The 13,057-nt window shown below is 47.6% G+C and overlaps 9 non-coding genes across 9 annotated transcripts; all 9 read left to right on the plus strand.

The window, feature by feature from the left end:
* Positions 1-343: 343 nt before the first annotated feature.
* Positions 344-534, plus strand: LOC142684767 (U2 spliceosomal RNA). The gene has a single exon (XR_012854360.1). It is a non-coding gene; the product is annotated as a U2 spliceosomal RNA (small nuclear RNA).
* A 1,277-nt stretch (positions 535-1,811) lies between these two features.
* On the plus strand, positions 1,812-2,002 carry LOC142684750 (U2 spliceosomal RNA). Its single transcript, XR_012854345.1, has one exon. It is a non-coding gene; the product is annotated as a U2 spliceosomal RNA (small nuclear RNA).
* A 1,280-nt stretch (positions 2,003-3,282) lies between these two features.
* On the plus strand, positions 3,283-3,473 carry LOC142684749 (U2 spliceosomal RNA). The gene has a single exon (XR_012854344.1). It is a non-coding gene; the product is annotated as a U2 spliceosomal RNA (small nuclear RNA).
* A 1,296-nt stretch (positions 3,474-4,769) lies between these two features.
* LOC142684449 (U2 spliceosomal RNA) lies at positions 4,770-4,960 on the plus strand. The gene has a single exon (XR_012854072.1). It is a non-coding gene; the product is annotated as a U2 spliceosomal RNA (small nuclear RNA).
* A 1,289-nt stretch (positions 4,961-6,249) lies between these two features.
* Positions 6,250-6,440, plus strand: LOC142684451 (U2 spliceosomal RNA). Its single transcript, XR_012854074.1, has one exon. It is a non-coding gene; the product is annotated as a U2 spliceosomal RNA (small nuclear RNA).
* Positions 6,441-7,780: 1,340 nt separating this feature from the next.
* LOC142684452 (U2 spliceosomal RNA) lies at positions 7,781-7,971 on the plus strand. The gene has a single exon (XR_012854075.1). It is a non-coding gene; the product is annotated as a U2 spliceosomal RNA (small nuclear RNA).
* A 1,296-nt stretch (positions 7,972-9,267) lies between these two features.
* Positions 9,268-9,458, plus strand: LOC142684453 (U2 spliceosomal RNA). Its single transcript, XR_012854076.1, has one exon. It is a non-coding gene; the product is annotated as a U2 spliceosomal RNA (small nuclear RNA).
* A 1,279-nt stretch (positions 9,459-10,737) lies between these two features.
* On the plus strand, positions 10,738-10,928 carry LOC142684603 (U2 spliceosomal RNA). Its single transcript, XR_012854212.1, has one exon. It is a non-coding gene; the product is annotated as a U2 spliceosomal RNA (small nuclear RNA).
* A 1,278-nt stretch (positions 10,929-12,206) lies between these two features.
* On the plus strand, positions 12,207-12,397 carry LOC142684454 (U2 spliceosomal RNA). Its single transcript, XR_012854077.1, has one exon. It is a non-coding gene; the product is annotated as a U2 spliceosomal RNA (small nuclear RNA).
* Positions 12,398-13,057: the final 660 nt, after the last annotated feature.

Genomic DNA, 13,057 nt, shown 5'->3' on the forward strand with positions numbered 1-13,057 from the left:
CTGGACTGGATTACAGCTCATACAAGGTGTGAAGGAACAAGGGGTGGCTGTGGGCATGCACTTGCTGCCGCTGCCAGTGTTTATCTGCATGGCAGCAGGGCATTTGGGCGTTGCCAGGAAGGCGTTTTTATGTAGATTCCTCCTCTTTCAGCACTGCATTGTGGTGCAAGCAAAAGAAGCAAATCCTGTCTGGCTTCCTCTCCGGCCTTTATTCACCTCCCGTGTAGCTGTGAGTGTGTGAGCCTGCAGGGCCCCATGGAATTGCCTAGAAGTAGGCTGAATCGCTGCAAGGGCTGAACAGCAGTATCGGGCAGGCTCGGGCAACGCGCGGCCCGTTCGGGTTATCGCTTTTCGGCCTTTTGGCTAAGATCAAGTGTAGTATCTGTTCTTATCAGTTTAATATCTGATACGTCCCCTATCTGGGGACCATATATTAAATGGATTTTTAGAACAGGGAGATGGAAATAGAGCTTGCTCTGTCCACTCCACGCATTGACCTGGTATTGCAGTATTTCCAGGACCGGAGCACCCTTTCCTTATGTGTTGACTAAAAGCAGATTCCAAAAGTGTTTTTTGTCTTTGCTATTGTTTCTGTCTTTCTGAAGGGATCTCCCCTTTTAATCCCATTATTTCAACACCTGTTGGACAATGCATGAGTGATAATGAGCTCATTGATTAAATGCAATTAATGAATAGATTGCCACCTCTTGTTGTGTGTCGTCTGTGTTTCTGTGTTTCCGGCATTTCACATTGGAACACCTCATTCACCTTCCTTGTCTTCTCTCCGCCCTCCCTTTTAGGTAAGTTAAAGAGCTGCACCTGAGCCAGCCACTTGATTGATTGATTGATTGATTGATTGATTGATTGATTGATGCAGCACAACAGTCAAATAGTGGAGTGGAGTAGGGGAACAGCAAACAGCCAATAAAGCAGCCCGCCCGCTCGCCTGCCCGCCACAATGGACCTACCTGTGTACACTAGATGGATGTGATGGAATGTACTGTCGTCCCTACATTTCAAGAAGAAGTAAGAATTGCAGTTGCAACAAAGCCTTGCTTGCCTACAAAGAGAGCAGCAATTTGGATTTGTTACTATGTTACCTAGAAGAATAACAAACTGTGCAAGGATGGAGGTTGTAGGAGCAAGGAGAAGTTGTCTGTAAAGTTGGTGGATGCCTATTTTCCATTTTGCAGTCCCTTGTCTCCCTCTTGTGGCCTCCTGGAGGCAACTAGCTGTGCAAAAAAAAGACAGCCTGGCGGCCGGCTGTTGCAGTGTTGCCCTCTCAGGCAACACTGAGTGACTGACTGAGCCTCACCGTCTTATATAAAGTTCAGACAGAACTTTGCACGTGTCATAGTGGAGCCCTCAGGATTCCAGAGCCAGCTTTCTGACATCATAATGGGGCCTCAGAGATAAAAGCCTGGGCCCAGGCAGTGTTGGTCAGTGCTGCTCAGCAGGCAGCACTGGACTGGACTGGATTACAGCTGATACAAGGTGTGAAGGAACAAGGGGTGGCTGTGGGCATGCACTTGCTGCCGCTGCCAGTGTTTATCTGCATGGCAGCAGGGCATTTGGGCGTTGCCAGGAAGGCGTTTTTATGTAGATTCCTCCTCTTTCAGCACTGCATTGTGGTGCAAGCAAAAGAAGCAAATCCTGTCTGGCTTCCTCTCCGGCCTTTATTCACCTCCCGTGTAGCTGTGAGTGTGTGAGCCTGCAGGGCCCCATGGAATTGCCTAGAAGTAGGCTGAATCGCTGCAAGGGCTGAACAGCAGTATCGGGCAGGCTCGGGCAACGCGCGGCCCGTTCGGGTTATCGCTTCTCGGCCTTTTGGCTAAGATCAAGTGTAGTATCTGTTCTTATCAGTTTAATATCTGATACGTCCCCTATCTGGGGACCATATATTAAATGGATTTTTAGAACAGGGAGATGGAAATAGAGCTTGCTCTGTCCACTCCACGCATTGACCTGGTATTGCAGTATTTCCAGGACCGGAGCACCCTTTCCTTATGTGTTGACTAAAAGCAGATTCCAAAAGTGTTTTTTGTCTTTGCTATTGTTTCTGTCTTTCTGAAGGGATCTCCCCTTTTAATCCCATTATTTCAACACCTGTTGGACAATGCATGAGTGATAATGAGCTCATTGATTAAATGCAATTAATGAATAGATTGCCACCTCTTGTTGTGTGTCGTCTGTGTTTCTGTGTTTCCGGCATTTCACATTGGAACACCTCATTCACCTTCCTTGTCTTCTCTCCGCCCTCCCTTTTAGGTAAGTTAAAGAGCTGCACCTGAGCCAGCCACTGATTGATTGATTGATTGATTGATTGATTGATTGATTGATTGATGCAGCACAACAGTCAAATAGTGGAGTGGAGTAGGGGAACAGCAAACAGCCAATAAAGCAGCCCGCCCGCTCGCCTGCCCGCCACAATGGACCTACCTGTGTACACTAGATGGATGTGATGGAATGTACTGTCGTCCCTACATTTCAAGAAGAAGTAAGAATTGCAGTTGCAACAAAGCCTTGCTTGCCTACAAAGAGAGCAGCAATTTGGATTTGTTACTATGTTACCTAGAAGAATAACAAACTGTGCAAGGATGGAGGTTGTAGGAGCAAGGAGAAGTTGTCTGTAAAGTTGGTGGATGCCTATTTTCCATTTTGCAGTCCCTTGTCTCCCTCTTGTGGCCTCCTGGAGGCAACTAGCTGTGCAAAAAAAAGACTGCCTGGCGGCCGGCTGTTGCAGTGTTGCCCTCTCAGGCAACACTGAGTGACTGACTGAGCCTCACCGTCTTATATAAAGTTCAGACGGAACTTTGCACGTGTCATAGTGGAGCCCTCAGGATTCCAGAGCCAGCTTTCTGACATCATAATGGGGCCTCAGAGATAAAAGCCTGGGCCCAGGCAGTGTTGGTCAGTGCTGCTCAGCAGGCAGCACTGGACTGGACTGGATTACAGCTGATACAAGGTGTGAAGGAACAAGGGGTGGCTGTGGGCATGCACTTGCTGCCGCTGCCAGTGTTTATCTGCATGGCAGCAGGGCATTTGGGCGTTGCCAGGAAGGCGTTTTTATGTAGATTCCTCCTCTTTCAGCACTGCATTGTGGTGCAAGCAAAAGAAGCAAATCCTGTCTGGCTTCCTCTCCGGCCTTTATTCACCTCCCGTGTAGCTGTGAGTGTGTGAGCCTGCAGGGCCCCATGGAATTGCCTAGAAGTAGGCTGAATCGCTGCAAGGGCTGAACAGCAGTATCGGGCAGGCTCGGGCAACGCGCGGCCCGTTCGGGTTATCGCTTCTCGGCCTTTTGGCTAAGATCAAGTTTAGTATCTGTTCTTATCAGTTTAATATCTGATACGTCCCCTATCTGGGGACCATATATTAAATGGATTTTTAGAACAGGGAGATGGAAATAGAGCTTGCTCTGTCCACTCCACGCATTGACCTGGTATTGCAGTATTTCCAGGACCGGTGCACCCTTTCCTTATGTGTTGACTAAAAGCAGATTCCAAAAGTGTTTTTTGTCTTTGCTATTGTTTCTGTCTTTCTGAAGGGATCTCCCCTTTTAATCCCATTATTTCAACACCTGTTGGACAATGCATGAGTGATAATGAGCTCATTGATTAAATGCAATTAATGAATAGATTGCCACCTCTTGTTGTGTGTCGTCTGTGTTTCTGTGTTTCCGGCATTTCACATTGGAACACCTCATTCACCTTCCTTGTCTTCTCTCCGCCCTCCCTTTTAGGTAAGTTAAAGAGCTGCACCTGAGCCAGCCACTGATTGATTGATTGATTGATTGATTGATTGATTGATTGATTGATTGATTGATTGATTGATGCAGCACAACAGTCAAATAGTGGAGTGGAGTAGGGGAACAGCAAACAGCCAATAAAGCAGCCCGCCCGCTCGCCTGCCCGCCACAATGGACCTACCTGTGTACACTAGATGGATGTGATGGAATGTACTGTCGTCCCTACATTTCAAGAAGAAGTAAGAATTGCAGTTGCAACAAAGCCTTGCTTGCCTACAAAGAGAGCAGCAATTTGGATTTGTTACTATGTTACCTAGAAGAATAACAAACTGTGCAAGGATGGAGGTTGTAGGAGCAAGGAGAAGTTGTCTGTAAAGTTGGTGGATGCCTATTTTCCATTTTGCAGTCCCTTGTCTCCCACTTGTGGCCTCCTGGAGGCAACTAGCTGTGCAAAAAAAAGACAGCCTGGCGGCCGGCTGTTGCAGTGTTGCCCTCTCAGGCAACACTGAGTGACTGACTGAGCCTCACCGTCTTATATAAAGTTCAGACGGAACTTTGCACGTGTCATAGTGGAGCCCTCAGGATTCCAGAGCCAGCTTTCTGACATCATAATGGGGCCTCAGAGATAAAAGCCTGGGCCCAGGCAGTGTTGGTCAGTGCTGCTCAGCAGGCAGCACTGGACTGGACTGGATTACAGCTGATACAAGGTGTGAAGGAACAAGGGGTGGCTGTGGGCATGCACTTGCTGCCGCTGCCAGTGTTTATCTGCATGGCAGCAGGGCATTTGGGCGTTGCCAGGAAGGCGTTTTTATGTAGATTCCTCCTCTTTCAGCACTGCATTGTGGTGCAAGCAAAAGAAGCAAATCCTGTCTGGCTTCCTCTCCGGCCTTTATTCACCTCCCGTGTAGCTGTGAGTGTGTGAGCCTGCAGGGCCCCATGGAATTGCCTAGAAGTAGGCTGAATCGCTGCAAGGGCTGAACAGCAGTATCGGGCAGGCTCGGGCAACGCGCGGCCCGTTCGGGTTATCGCTTCTCGGCCTTTTGGCTAAGATCAAGTGTAGTATCTGTTCTTATCAGTTTAATATCTGATACGTCCCCTATCTGGGGACCATATATTAAATGGATTTTTAGAACAGGGAGATGGAAATAGAGCTTGCTCTGTCCACTCCACGCATTGACCTGGTATTGCAGTATTTCCAGGACCGGTGCACCCTTTCCTTATGTGTTGACTAAAAGCAGATTCCAAAAGTGTTTTTTGTCTTTGCTATTGTTTCTGTCTTTCTGAAGGGATCTCCCCTTTTAATCCCATTATTTCAACACCTGTTGGACAATGCATGAGTGATAATGAGCTCATTGATTAAATGCAATTAATGAATAGATTGCCACCTCTTGTTGTGTGTCGTCTGTGTTTCTGTGTTTCCGGCATTTCACATTGGAACACCTCATTCACCTTCCTTGTCTTCTCTCCGCCCTCCCTTTTAGGTAAGTTAAAGAGCTGCACCTGAGCCAGCCACTGATTGATTGATTGATTGATTGATTGATTGATTGATTGATTGATTGATTGATGCAGCACAACAGTCAAATAGTGGAGTGGAGTAGGGGAACAGCAAACAGCCAATAAAGCAGCCCGCCCGCTCGCCTGCCCGCCACAATGGACCTACCTGTGTACACTAGATGGATGTGATGGAATGTACTGTCGTCCCTACATTTCAAGAAGAAGTAAGAATTGCAGTTGCAACAAAGCCTTGCTTGCCTACAAAGAGAGCAGCAATTTGGATTTGTTACTATGTTACCTAGAAGAATAACAAACTGTGCAAGGATGGAGGTTGTAGGAGCAAGGAGAAGTTGTCTGTAAAGTTGGTGGATGCCTATTTTCCATTTTGCAGTCCCTTGTCTCCCTCTTGTGGCCTCCTGGAGGCAACTAGCTGTGCAAAAAAAAAGACAGCCTGGCGGCCGGCTGTTGCAGTGTTGCCCTCTCAGGCAACACTGAGTGACTGACTGAGCCTCACCGTCTTATATAAAGTTCAGACGGAACTTTGCACGTGTCATAGTGGAGCCCTCAGGATTCCAGAGCCAGCTTTCTGACATCATAATGGGGCCTCAGAGATAAAAGCCTGGGCCCAGGCAGTGTTGGTCAGTGCTGCTCAGCAGGCAGCACTGGACTGGACTGGATTACAGCTGATACAAGGTGTGAAGGAACAAGGGGTGGCTGTGGGCATGCACTTGCTGCCGCTGCCAGTGTTTATCTGCATGGCAGCAGGGCATTTGGGCGTTGCCAGGAAGGCGTTTTTATGTAGATTCCTCCTCTTTCAGCACTGCATTGTGGTGCAAGCAAAAGAAGCAAATCCTGTCTGGCTTCCTCTCCGGCCTTTATTCACCTCCCGTGTAGCTGTGAGTGTGTGAGCCTGCAGGGCCCCATGGAATTGCCTAGAAGTAGGCTGAATCGCTGCAAGGGCTGAACAGCAGTATCGGGCAGGCTCGGGCAACGCGCGGCCCGTTCGGGTTATCGCTTCTCGGCCTTTTGGCTAAGATCAAGTGTAGTATCTGTTCTTATCAGTTTAATATCTGATACGTCCCCTATCTGGGGACCATATATTAAATGGATTTTTAGAACAGGGAGATGGAAATAGAGCTTGCTCTGTCCACTCCACGCATTGACCTGGTATTGCAGTATTTCCAGGACCGGTGCACCCTTTCCTTATGTGTTGACTAAAAGCAGATTCCAAAAGTGTTTTTTGTCTTTGCTATTGTTTCTGTCTTTCTGAAGGGATCTCCCCTTTTAATCCCATTATTTCAACACCTGTTGGACAATGCATGAGTGATAATGAGCTCATTGATTAAATGCAATTAATGAATAGATTGCCACCTCTTGTTGTGTGTCGTCTGTGTTTCTGTGTTTCCGGCATTTCACATTGGAACACCTCATTCACCTTCCTTGTCTTCTCTCCGCCCTCCCTTTTAGGTAAGTTAAAGAGCTGCACCTGAGCCAGCCACTGATTGATTGATTGATTGATTGATTGATTAATTGATTGATTGATTGATTGATTGATTGATTGATTGATTGATTGATTGATTGATTGATTGATTGATTGATTGATGCAGCACAACAGTCAAATAGTGGAGTGGAGTAGGGGAACAGCAAACAGCCAATAAAGCAGCCCGCCCGCTCGCCTGCCCGCCACAATGGACCTACCTGTGTACACTAGATGGATGTGATGGAATGTACTGTCGTCCCTACATTTCAAGAAGAAGTAAGAATTGCAGTTGCAACAAAGCCTTGCTTGCCTACAAAGAGAGCAGCAATTTGGATTTGTTACTATGTTACCTAGAAGAATAACAAACTGTGCAAGGATGGAGGTTGTAGGAGCAAGGAGAAGTTGTCTGTAAAGTTGGTGGATGCCTATTTTCCATTTTGCAGTCCCTTGTCTCCCTCTTGTGGCCTCCTGGAGGCAACTAGCTGTGCAAAAAAAAGACAGCCTGGCGGCCGGCTGTTGCAGTGTTGCCCTCTCAGGCAACACTGAGTGACTGACTGAGCCTCACCGTCTTATATAAAGTTCAGACGGAACTTTGCACGTGTCATAGTGGAGCCCTCAGGATTCCAGAGCCAGCTTTCTGACATCATAATGGGGCCTCAGAGATAAAAGCCTGGGCCCAGGCAGTGTTGGTCAGTGCTGCTCAGCAGGCAGCACTGGACTGGACTGGATTACAGCTGATACAAGGTGTGAAGGAACAAGGGGTGGCTGTGGGCATGCACTTGCTGCCGCTGCCAGTGTTTATCTGCATGGCAGCAGGGCATTTGGGCGTTGCCAGGAAGGCGTTTTTATGTAGATTCCTCCTCTTTCAGCACTGCATTGTGGTGCAAGCAAAAGAAGCAAATCCTGTCTGGCTTCCTCTCCGGCCTTTATTCACCTCCCGTGTAGCTGTGAGTGTGTGAGCCTGCAGGGCCCCATGGAATTGCCTAGAAGTAGGCTGAATCGCTGCAAGGGCTGAACAGCAGTATCGGGCAGGCTCGGGCAACGCGCGGCCCGTTCGGGTTATCGCTTCTCGGCCTTTTGGCTAAGATCAAGTGTAGTATCTGTTCTTATCAGTTTAATATCTGATACGTCCCCTATCTGGGGACCATATATTAAATGGATTTTTAGAACAGGGAGATGGAAATAGAGCTTGCTCTGTCCACTCCACGCATTGACCTGGTATTGCAGTATTTCCAGGACCGGTGCACCCTTTCCTTATGTGTTGACTAAAAGCAGATTCCAAAAGTGTTTTTTGTCTTTGCTATTGTTTCTGTCTTTCTGAAGGGATCTCCCCTTTTAATCCCATTATTTCAACACCTGTTGGACAATGCATGAGTGATAATGAGCTCATTGATTAAATGCAATTAATGAATAGATTGCCACCTCTTGTTGTGTGTCGTCTGTGTTTCTGTGTTTCCGGCATTTCACATTGGAACACCTCATTCACCTTCCTTGTCTTCTCTCCGCCCTCCCTTTTAGGTAAGTTAAAGAGCTGCACCTGAGCCAGCCACTGATTGATTGATTGATTGATTGATTGATTGATTGATTGATTGATTGATTGATTGATTGATGCAGCACAACAGTCAAATAGTGGAGTGGAGTAGGGGAACAGCAAACAGCCAATAAAGCAGCCCGCCCGCTCGCCTGCCCGCCACAATGGACCTACCTGTGTACACTAGATGGATGTGATGGAATGTACTGTCGTCCCTACATTTCAAGAAGAAGTAAGAATTGCAGTTGCAACAAAGCCTTGCTTGCCTACAAAGAGAGCAGCAATTTGGATTTGTTACTATGTTACCTAGAAGAATAACAAACTGTGCAAGGATGGAGGTTGTAGGAGCAAGGAGAAGTTGTCTGTAAAGTTGGTGGATGCCTATTTTCCATTTTGCAGTCCCTTGTCTCCCTCTTGTGGCCTCCTGGAGGCAACTAGCTGTGCAAAAAAAAGACAGCCTGGCGGCCGGCTGTTGCAGTGTTGCCCTCTCAGGCAACACTGAGTGACTGACTGAGCCTCACCGTCTTATATAAAGTTCAGACGGAACTTTGCACGTGTCATAGTGGAGCCCTCAGGATTCCAGAGCCAGCTTTCTGACATCATAATGGGGCCTCAGAGATAAAAGCCTGGGCCCAGGCAGTGTTGGTCAGTGCTGCTCAGCAGGCAGCACTGGACTGGACTGGATTACAGCTGATACAAGGTGTGAAGGAACAAGGGGTGGCTGTGGGCATGCACTTGCTGCCGCTGCCAGTGTTTATCTGCATGGCAGCAGGGCATTTGGGCGTTGCCAGGAAGGCGTTTTTATGTAGATTCCTCCTCTTTCAGCACTGCATTGTGGTGCAAGCAAAAGAAGCAAATCCTGTCTGGCTTCCTCTCCGGCCTTTATTCACCTCCCGTGTAGCTGTGAGTGTGTGAGCCTGCAGGGCCCCATGGAATTGCCTAGAAGTAGGCTGAATCGCTGCAAGGGCTGAACAGCAGTATCGGGCAGGCTCGGGCAACGCGCGGCCCGTTCGGGTTATCGCTTCTCGGCCTTTTGGCTAAGATCAAGTGTAGTATCTGTTCTTATCAGTTTAATATCTGATACGTCCCCTATCTGGGGACCATATATTAAATGGATTTTTAGAACAGGGAGATGGAAATAGAGCTTGCTCTGTCCACTCCACGCATTGACCTGGTATTGCAGTATTTCCAGGACCGGTGCACCCTTTCCTTATGTGTTGACTAAAAGCAGATTCCAAAAGTGTTTTTTGTCTTTGCTATTGTTTCTGTCTTTCTGAAGGGATCTCCCCTTTTAATCCCATTATTTCAACACCTGTTGGACAATGCATGAGTGATAATGAGCTCATTGATTAAATGCAATTAATGAATAGATTGCCACCTCTTGTTGTGTGTCGTCTGTGTTTCTGTGTTTCCGGCATTTCACATTGGAACACCTCATTCACCTTCCTTGTCTTCTCTCCGCCCTCCCTTTTAGGTAAGTTAAAGAGCTGCACCTGAGCCAGCCACTGATTGATTGATTGATTGATTGATTGATTGATTGATTGATGATGCAGCACAACAGTCAAATAGTGGAGTGGAGTAGGGGAACAGCAAACAGCCAATAAAGCAGCCCGCCCGCTCGCCTGCCCGCCACAATGGACCTACCTGTGTACACTAGATGGATGTGATGGAATGTACTGTCGTCCCTACATTTCAAGAAGAAGTAAGAATTGCAGTTGCAACAAAGCCTTGCTTGCCTACAAAGAGAGCAGCAATTTGGATTTGTTACTATGTTACCTAGAAGAATAACAAACTGTGCAAGGATGGAGGTTGTAGGAGCAAGGAGAAGTTGTCTGTAAAGTTGGTGGATGCCTATTTTCCATTTTGCAGTCCCTTGTCTCCCTCTTGTGGCCTCCTGGAGGCAACTAGCTGTGCAAAAAAAAGACAGCCTGGCGGCCGGCTGTTGCAGTGTTGCCCTCTCAGGCAACACTGAGTGACTGACTGAGCCTCACCGTCTTATATAAAGTTCAGACGGAACTTTGCACGTCTCATAGTGGAGCCCTCAGGATTCCAGAGCCAGCTTTCTGACATCATAATGGGGCCTCAGAGATAAAAGCCTGGGCCCAGGCAGTGTTGGTCAGTGCTGCTCAGCAGGCAGCACTGGACTGGACTGGATTACAGCTGATACAAGGTGTGAAGGAACAAGGGGTGGCTGTGGGCATGCACTTGCTGCCGCTGCCAGTGTTTATCTGCATGGCAGCAGGGCATTTGGGCGTTGCCAGGAAGGCGTTTTTATGTAGATTCCTCCTCTTTCAGCACTGCATTGTGGTGCAAGCAAAAGAAGCAAATCCTGTCTGGCTTCCTCTCCGGCCTTTATTCACCTCCCGTGTAGCTGTGAGTGTGTGAGCCTGCAGGGCCCCATGGAATTGCCTAGAAGTAGGCTGAATCGCTGCAAGGGCTGAACAGCAGTATCGGGCAGGCTCGGGCAACGCGCGGCCCGTTCGGGTTATCGCTTCTCGGCCTTTTGGCTAAGATCAAGTGTAGTATCTGTTCTTATCAGTTTAATATCTGATATGTCCCCTATCTGGGGACCATATATTAAATGGATTTTTAGAACAGGGAGATGGAAATAGAGCTTGCTCTGTCCACTCCACGCATTGACCTGGTATTGCAGTATTTCCAGGACCGGTGCACCCTTTCCTTATGTGTTGACTAAAAGCAGATTCCAAAAGTGTTTTTTGTCTTTGCTATTGTTTCTGTCTTTCTGAAGGGATCTCCCCTTTTAATCCCATTATTTCAACACCTGTTGGACAATGCATGAGTGATAATGAGCTCATTGATTAAATGCAATTAATGAATAGATTGCCACCTCTTGTTGTGTGTCGTCTGTGTTTCTGTGTTTCCGGCATTTCACATTGGAACACCTCATTCACCTTCCTTGTCTTCTCTCCGCCCTCCCTTTTAGGTAAGTTAAAGAGCTGCACCTGAGCCAGCCACTTGATTGATTGATTGATTGATTGATTGATTGATTGATTGATGCAGCACAACAGTCAAATAGTGGAGTGGAGTAGGGGAACAGCAAACAGCCAATAAAGCAGCCCGCCCGCTCGCCTGCCCGCCACAATGGACCTACCTGTGTACACTAGATGGATGTGATGGAATGTACTGTCGTCCCTACATTTCAAGAAGAAGTAAGAATTGCAGTTGCAACAAAGCCTTGCTTGCCTACAAAGAGAGCAGCAATTTGGATTTGTTACTATGTTACCTAGAAGAATAACAAACTGTGCAAGGATGGAGGTTGTAGGAGCAAGGAGAAGTTGTCTGTAAAGTTGGTGGATGCCTATTTTCCATTTTGCAGTCCCTTGTCTCCCTCTTGTGGCCTCCTGGAGGCAACTAGCTGTGCAAAAAAAAAGACAGCCTGGCGGCCGGCTGTTGCAGTGTTGCCCTCTCAGGCAACACTGAGTGACTGACTGAGCCTCACCGTCTTATATAAAGTTCAGACGGAACTTTGCACGTGTCATAGTGGAGCCCTCAGGATTCCAGAGCCAGCTTTCTGACATCATAATGGGGCCTCAGAGATAAAAGCCTGGGCCCAGGCAGTGTTGGTCAGTGCTGCTCAGCAGGCAGCACTGGACTGGACTGGATTACAGCTGATACAAGGTGTGAAGGAACAAGGGGTGGCTGTGGGCATGCACTTGCTGCCGCTGCCAGTGTTTATCTGCATGGCAGCAGGGCATTTGGGCGTTGCCAGGAAGGCGTTTTTATGTAGATTCCTCCTCTTTCAGCACTGCATTGTGGTGCAAGCAAAAGAAGCAAATCCTGTCTGGCTTCCTCTCCGGCCTTTATTCACCTCCCGTGTAGCTGTGAGTGTGTGAGCCTGCAGGGCCCCATGGAATTGCCTAGAAGTAGGCTGAATCGCTGCAAGGGCTGAACAGCAGTATCGGGCAGGCTCGGGCAACGCGCGGCCCGTTCGGGTTATCGCTTCTCGGCCTTTTGGCTAAGATCAAGTGTAGTATCTGTTCTTATCAGTTTAATATCTGATACGTCCCCTATCTGGGGACCATATATTAAATGGATTTTTAGAACAGGGAGATGGAAATAGAGCTTGCTCTGTCCACTCCACGCATTGACCTGGTATTGCAGTATTTCCAGGACCGGTGCACCCTTTCCTTATGTGTTGACTAAAAGCAGATTCCAAAAGTGTTTTTTGTCTTTGCTATTGTTTCTGTCTTTCTGAAGGGATCTCCCCTTTTAATCCCATTATTTCAACACCTGTTGGACAATGCATGAGTGATAATGAGCTCATTGATTAAATGCAATTAATGAATAGATTGCCACCTCTTGTTGTGTGTCGTCTGTGTTTCTGTGTTTCCGGCATTTCACATTGGAACACCTCATTCACCTTCCTTGTCTTCTCTCCGCCCTCCCTTTTAGGTAAGTTAAAGAGCTGCACCTGAGCCAGCCACTTGATTGATTGATTGATTGATTGATTGATTGATTGATTGATTGATTGATGCAGCACAACAGTCAAATAGTGGAGTGGAGTAGGGGAACAGCAAACAGCCAATAAAGCAGCCCGCCCGCTCGCCTGCCCGCCACAATGGACCTACCTGTGTACACTAGATGGATGTGATGGAATGTACTGTCGTCCCTACATTTCAAGAAGAAGTAAGAATTGCAGTTGCAACAAAGCCTTGCTTGCCTACAAAGAGAGCAGCAATTTGGATTTGTTACTATGTTACCTAGAAGAATAACAAACTGTGCAAGGATGGAGGTTGTAGGAGCAAGGAGAAGTTGTCTGTAAAGTTGGTGGATGCCTATTTTCCAT

The sequence above is a fragment of the Rhinoderma darwinii genome (genome assembly GCF_050947455.1).
Source record: "Rhinoderma darwinii isolate aRhiDar2 chromosome 5 unlocalized genomic scaffold, aRhiDar2.hap1 SUPER_5_unloc_10, whole genome shotgun sequence".
Taxonomy (NCBI): Eukaryota; Metazoa; Chordata; class Amphibia; order Anura; family Rhinodermatidae; genus Rhinoderma; species Rhinoderma darwinii.